This window comes from Sorex fumeus, unplaced genomic scaffold (assembly GCF_029834395.1).
Source record: "Sorex fumeus unplaced genomic scaffold, SorFum_2.1 ptg000075l, whole genome shotgun sequence".
In the NCBI taxonomy this organism is placed as follows: Eukaryota; Metazoa; Chordata; class Mammalia; order Eulipotyphla; family Soricidae; genus Sorex; species Sorex fumeus.
The window spans coordinates 19262876-19270513 of record NW_026606132.1 but is presented as its reverse complement, the minus strand read 5'-3'; positions in this window follow the sequence as shown (position 1 = coordinate 19270513).

The following is a 7638-nucleotide window of genomic DNA, read 5'->3' as shown; positions in this document are numbered from 1 at the left end:
AGCCAGTGTATAACCTTGGTAACTGACTGTGATTTGGGATTTCTTCAGCATGTTTTCAGACACTAGACATATGCTAAGGATTCCTAATCACACTCAGAGCTATAGCCTCTGAATTAGCCCTGAGGTTGTTATCAAGCCATGTGGCTAACTCCTGACAGAATGTCCCATCATTAAGGAAATTATCCTTGATTTTTCCATCCAGCTGTACTTTCCATATTGTTCACTTTTAGGAGCTCCTAACTTCTGGCATCCCCAAGCAATACGGAGATACTAATAGCGTGTGTCAGATAGAATTTATGCTTCTTGGAGTCCTCTCCTTTTAAGTCTTTCCAGACTTTGCAGAGAGCACCAGGGTGCCAATATCTGCTAGAGTCTTGAGGTCTGTCCTCAGGTTTAGAGCACCACTGCAACATCATTCAGAGGCATGTTTCTAGCTATGCTCGGAAAGAATGTTTTCAGTGCTTTTTTAGTATATTATCAGCACTAGAATAGAATTTGGAGATTGCTCTGTTTGGTAACTGCACAAGATAACTTTTAAAAGTACTTTCCTCGGGGAGATTAGGATGAGAAGAACGTGAATAAAATATATAAAGTCAGCATCTCTATTATATGTTGTGACTAAATTTAATATCATACTTTCACATGCTGCTTCTGTGAATATTAATAATGGAATGACTACTCAGAGATTAATAATATGAAAGATAACTATGTGAAAGTAATGATTGAAATTGTCATCTCAAAAAAATAGAGAACAAATTAGAGAAACCAGTAAAACTAAGGGAAATTGGAGAAAACAATGAAAGTGGTGATATTAAATATGGTAAAAAATTTGAATAGAAGCAAAAAATAAAGACAGCTAGATGACAAGCAAGAACATATGCGAAAGAAATAATATTTAAGACAAACATAAGGGTAAAGTATCTCTGATTTCAACAAAGGTATTAAATCTATAAAATAAGAGTATTACCCAACAGAGTTCTACGAAAAATTAATAGAATGGATTTACATCAAGTAAAAAATTAATTGTAATGAACAAAGAATCCTCTAGTTGTCAAGCCTCTTCATTCCACTAGTATTTTTAAGAAAATATATTAATCTAATCATCATTATCTACAGAGGCACACGATCAAACTATTCTTAGTATTTTGCAAAATACGAAATTGAAGAAGACAGTAGATCAATTGCAGAGCTGAGAAGGAATGGTGTGAGATAAGAATTTGAAATTAGAGCAAAATATAAAATTTTTATTCATCTTTCACTGTTTGAAGGCATTTCTCTCTCTTTCCCATCATTCTTGACTTTTCCTACTATTTTTCATCAACACTTTGTGACTTTACATGTAAAACTTAGTGGTCACTTCATTATATTTTAATATTTTTTGAAACTTTATTTTGTTTTCTATATCTTATTTAAAGAATCGAAATTTTAAAAGTTATTTATAATTGATTTTAAACATAAAGTGCTCTAGTACCAATCCTGCCACCAGTGTGAACTTCTCTCCACCAGTGTTCCCATGATCTTACCCAACCCCTTTCTTTGTCTCCCAGACAGACTCCTTTACAGGCACAAGATAAGGTTTGTTGATTGCAGTTTAAATCGTCTACTTTATGTGTTGTTGAGTCTGTACTTTTGATATATAACCATACCATATCTCTACTTCATCAGTATACCCAAGGCCCCTGACTTCTGTTTCCCTATATCCCTTTATCATCTTCTTTCCACCCCTTCAATTTCTTTCCTTCTCTATCCTTCTTTTTGACATTCTGGGGTCAAAGGTGGTCTAGACATCCTCCCCTTTAAATCATTGTGTTTCTTTTTCCAGTTATTCTATATTCAACATGTAAATGAGATCATTCATCCAATGTCTGTATTTCTGGTTTACTTCATTCAAAAAATCATCTAGTTCCATCCAGCTTTCAAAAAAATTGCTTGATTTTATCATTTCTTGCAGCTGCACAGTATACCATTGAGTATATACCACATCTTTATAATCCATTCATTTGTTGTTGAACAACGAGGTTGATTCTGCATCTTAGATATTAACGATCACGATCATCCTGTTGTTCGTCGATTGCCTCGAGCAGGCACCAGTAACGTCTCCTTCTTCCTAGCCCTGAGATTTTATAAGGGCCATATTCAATGCTCTTTCAGGATTAGGAGAATGAGACCCATCATTTTTACTGGTATTTGGCATATTGAGTATGACACGGGAAGTTTGCCAGACTCTGCCGTGTGGGCAGGATACTTTCAGTAGCCTGCCAGGTTCTCCAAAGTAAGAACGAGATAGTAAGATGTCACATTCGTGGCCGCTCACTTCCGGAAGCTGAGTTTTATAGTCTCTGGGTCTTGGCCGTTGATGGGATCAACCTGGCACCTGCGGCAGCTGATGGGTGTGATACCTATCTACTGGAAGATGGGGGATCTGGGTGGAGAAGGCCCAGTCCCGATCCAAGCAGGCTTGGAGATCTCAGCCCCGGGACCCGCATGCCTGGGTTCCTCTGCCGGTTCCTTCATGCATGAGGCTTGTCCGTATGTGTGGAGAGTCTCCTGCCCCCGCGCCTGGCTGTCCTCACCAGGGCCCCTTGGAGGGGGGTAGGTTGAGTTTCCCTCCCCCTACTCCCTCCCTAGCAGAGCCCCAGCAGCCAAAGACCTCCAGAACCAGTCACAGCCATGCTGAGACTACTCTCCTTAGATATTAAGTGCTGGAATAAATAATGGTGTGCATATGTTTTTTCAATGCATTTTTGTGTCTTTGGGGCTAGATACCCCAGAGTAGAACTGTTCGTAGCTTATGGCAGCTAAATCCTATTACTTCATTATATCTTTCTTAGTTAATTCCTCATCAGCGAAGTGGAGGTAGTGTAGTTGCTGACCGTCTATCTTCACTCCCATTCCTTCCCATTCCAGTCGATGCATGACATTCTAGAAGGTGGCACTGAACCCCTGCTGAACTCCTCTCTTCACATGGACTTCCTTGTAGAATGGTTAGATCCTGGTAGTGAATCAGTAATACATCTCATGGAGGATCCTGATGTACTGAGTTTGAATGCCCTGTTTGCCTAGGACTTCGATGACCACTTCAGTGGTCTTCTTTAAATCAATGAGAGTTAGACAGAGTGGCATCTTGAACTACTGGGAAACCTCAATGAGCTTGATCACCGTATGGATATGGTCAATTGTGCTGAATCCTTTTTGGAAACATGCTTGCTCGCATGGTTGTCCTTCATCCAGTGTCGGCAAATATACTACCTCTGCTTCGCTGATGACATTGTTCTAATAACACCAAATATTAGCCAAGTGGCACGAATGCTGGCCGACTTTGACCATGAGTGTGGAAAGGTCGTACTGCAACTGAATCTCACGAAGACAATGTTTATGAGAAATGGTCTCGTTCCTGATGTTCCATTCGCTCTTAATGGAATGAACATCTCCAAATGCAACAGTTATGTCTACCTACGTCGAGAACTCAACATAATAAATGACATGGCACCTGCGCTGCACAGGAGGATGATCACAGTGTGGAACGCCTTCAAGAACATCGAAGAAATAGCTAAGAGGACAAAGAACCTATGGCTCTGGGCACATCTTTTTGACTCAGATGGTCTAGAAATGTAATGCCATTTGAAAATAACCGCTAGACTAGTGCTGTTACCTACTGGATTCCACGTGACATCCAAAGAACCGGTGACTGCCCACCTATGAGATGGTCAGACTTTGTTGTCAAGACCCTGAACAAACGGTTTGAGGCTCTTCGTATTCCTGTAGCAAGCAGACGCTATTGGGTTACACTAGCATGCAACAGGGGCAAATGGAGACATTACTGGTGCCCGCTTGAGCAAATCAATGAATAACAGTATATCAGTGATCACGTGATCAAGTTAATTCCTAGGCAGCACTGGATATAATTGACTGCTCTCTACTTTCTGAAAATGATTTTATTTCTATCTGTCTCTCCTCTGACAATATACACTTAGACATTTTACTCAATTTTTGGATGCTCCATTTAGCTTCTCTTCCTCTACTATACCTCAAGGAAATACAGTGAATTTAATTCTGGGTCACTTCTTCTGTTCTTACACTACTCACTTCATAGGAGATTTGGTTTCGTTACATTGTTTTTATAGCAAACTTTTTACAAGGGTCCAAGACTGGTATCCTGCCCTGCTATTTCCTCTTCACATCTGACTTACCAGTACATATATTTCACACACAAAATCTTCACTTGGTTGTCAAAAAAGTATCTCATATCTATCACAGTTTAAAGAAAGTTTTTCATTTTCTTTTAAGACTATCTCCTAGTCTGTTTACATTTTGACAAAAATTACTACCACTAAACTGATTAAATGATGAATATCAGAATAATCATTGATCTTCCTATTTTCTCAATTTCTTTAATTCATTCTTTAACACATAATATATATTCTGAATCCTAAATAGATACTAAAAAATTCACTTCTTCCTCTTCTTCCATTAACATAAAGCTCTTAGTCACCCCCATATTCACCCAAGATTTTTGTAATCACTTACTGAGTTATCTCTTGTCTGTACTTCTCCATTCTATCACCCATAATACTTAGAGATATATTGTTTATATAACTTTTATCATGTCACTGACATGTTTAACATTATTTAGTGGCTTTCCATTTCCTTGGAATAAAATTCGAATTGCCGTGCATGGCTTTTAAACAACCCCTTCCAACAACCCCTTCCCTAACCTGCATAGTCCAACTCTACAACATCAGTTTCCTAAACTTCTCTTCAGATTGCTCTAGTCACACTACCATTTTTCCTGTTCCTGGATAACTCAGCTCAATCCTTTTCATGTTGAATGTGTACTAGTTCTTTGCTCAGTCTACAGTGTTTGTGCTCAAAAGTGATCCATGAATATCTTCTCATAATTCTGATCTGAGCTTACATTTTATGCCTTCAGAAAAAACATCTTTGAAGCTTTATTTAAGCAACAATCTCTCCCTAGTCATATCATTTTACCTTATTCTAATCCAGTGAATTTGATCTGTTTGATATTTTTATTTTCATCCTATATTGCAATGTACGTGTATATTCTTTTCAGATCTCCCAATGACAAAAATAAATCAATATTATTTTTATTTTGTTCTGGGATTTCAACATACATACCTTCTACTGGGGTCACATTACTGCATAAGAAATGCTTTCTGTGCGAGATTTTTAAAAGACACATCATTAAGACTGTATGTTAATGTAGCCCCTTTTGTTTATCTTTGCTTCTACTTTCTTGCTCAGTGTTGATTCATATTTTAAGATACTTGTGGATTCAATGTTATGGAAGATTCTGCCTACATATTCTTCTATGAACCTTATGGACTCAGGTCTAATATTGAAGTATTTAATTCACTTTGATCTGACGTTTGTGCCAGGCATTAAAAAAGAGGTCTGAGTTCCACAGCACCCAAAAGGAGAGATAGAACAAAAGGGGGTTCCCTGCCACAGAGGCAGGGTGGGATGGAGGAAGGGGGGGTGGGAGGGATACTGGGATTGGTGGGGGTGGAGAATGGGCACTGGTGGTGGGATGGGTACTCGATCATTGTATAACTGAAACCCAAGCACAACAACTTGTAAGTCTACAAATGTACCTAATGGTGTTTCACTAATAAAAAAAAAGAGGTCTGAGTTCATTTTTGCACCACTTGTTGGAAAGGATTTCCCTTATATACTTCATATTACTTGCTCCTTCATCAGCATTAAATGATCATATATTTGAGAGTCTGTGCCATGATATTCAACACTATTCCATTGGTTTCTGGGTCTGTCTTTATTCCAATACAATGCTATTTTAATTACTACTGCTTTTTCCAAGAATTACTTTAGCCATTCACAGGGGTTTATTGTTCCATATGAATTTCAGGAGTACTTGATGTGTTTCTTTGGAAAATGTCATAGGAATCCTTATGGGACTGTATTGAATCTGTGTAGTGTTTTGACAAGTATTACCATTTTGTTGATGTTAATCCTTCCAATCCATGAGCAGGGGATGTGTCTTCATTTCTTTGTGTCCTTTTTATCTTTTATTTTTATTACCTTTTTTTTACTTTTTGGGTCACACCCTGCGATGCACAGGGTTTACTCCTGGCTCTGCCCTCAGGAGTTACTCCTGGCGGAGCTCAGGGGACCATATGGGATGCTGGGAATTGAACCCGGATCAGCTGTGTGCAAGGCAAATGCCCTACACCCTGTGCTATCTCTCCAGCCCCCTTTTTATCTTTTAACGTAGAGTTTTATAGTTTTTTTGTACAGGTTCTTCACCTCTTTAGTTAAGTTGATTCCAAGTTACTTGATTTTATAAGAAGCTTCTGCACCTCAAAAGAAACAATGTTCAAGATGCAAAGAATGGGAAAAATTATGTACCTATTACCCATATGATAAGGGGTTAATATCAAAGATATGTAAGGCACCGGTATATCTTTTGCTCGAGCGGGCCCAGTAACGTCTCCATTGGAGACTTTGTTGTTACTGTGTCTGGCATATCAAATACTCTCGGTAGCTTGCCAGGCTCTCCGAATAAATATCCAACCTCATAAAAAATGGGGAGCAGAAATGACAGAAAATTCCTCAAAAACAGAAATACAAATGGCTAAAAGACACAAGAAAAAAATGCTCTACAGTGCTAATCATTAGGTAGATCAAAGTAAGGAAACAATGAGATATCATCTCACTCCACAGAGACTGGTACAAATCAAAAAGGGTAAGAACAATCCACTGGCGCGAATATGGGGAAAAGGGGACTGAGTCACATTCATTGTATGTGGAAATGCTGACTGGTCTAGCCCAAAAACACAAAGCAGAAACATCATCTGCACTTCTATGTCCCTTGCAACACTATTCACAATAGCCAGAATCTGGAAACAAACGGAGTGCCCAAGAACAGATGACTTGTTAAAGAAACTATGGTACATCGACACAATGGAATACTATGTACCTGTTAGGAAAGTGAAGTCATGAAATTTGCTTGATGGACATAGAGAGTATCATGCTGAATGAAGTGAGTAAGAAGGAGAGGAACAGACATGGGTTGATTGCACTCATTTGTGGGATATAAAAACACTGTAGAACCCATTAATCATGGACAATAGAACTGAGGACCAGGAGTAATGGCTCATGGTTGGAAACTTGTCACAAGTGGGAGAAGATGAGAGGACAGTTAGCACAGAAAAGGGACTGCTATAATAATGACAGATGGAAATGATGTCTCTGGACAAGAATTGAGCACAAATCGTAGATAAAGGGACATATACGATAACTTTACAGCAACTGTATCACAAACCATAATCACTTAAACGAAAAAGAGAGAAGAACTGTGTATGTAGTATACGCAGACAGGGGATTAGGGGATGGAAAGAAGGAAATTTGGGACATTGGTGGGAAATGTACACTGGTGAAGGGAGCGGTGTCAGAACATTGTATGACTAAAACCCAATCATGGACAACTTTGTAACTGTTTATTTCATAGTGCTTTAATGAAAAAATGATGAGAAAAATAGACTGAATGCTGATCCTGAAATTTTAAAATATATTGAGGAAAACATATGCATAGCACTGCTTGATATTGACTTATTATTGTCTTTACAGATTTTATTCCTTTGGCCAGGAAAATAAAAGCAA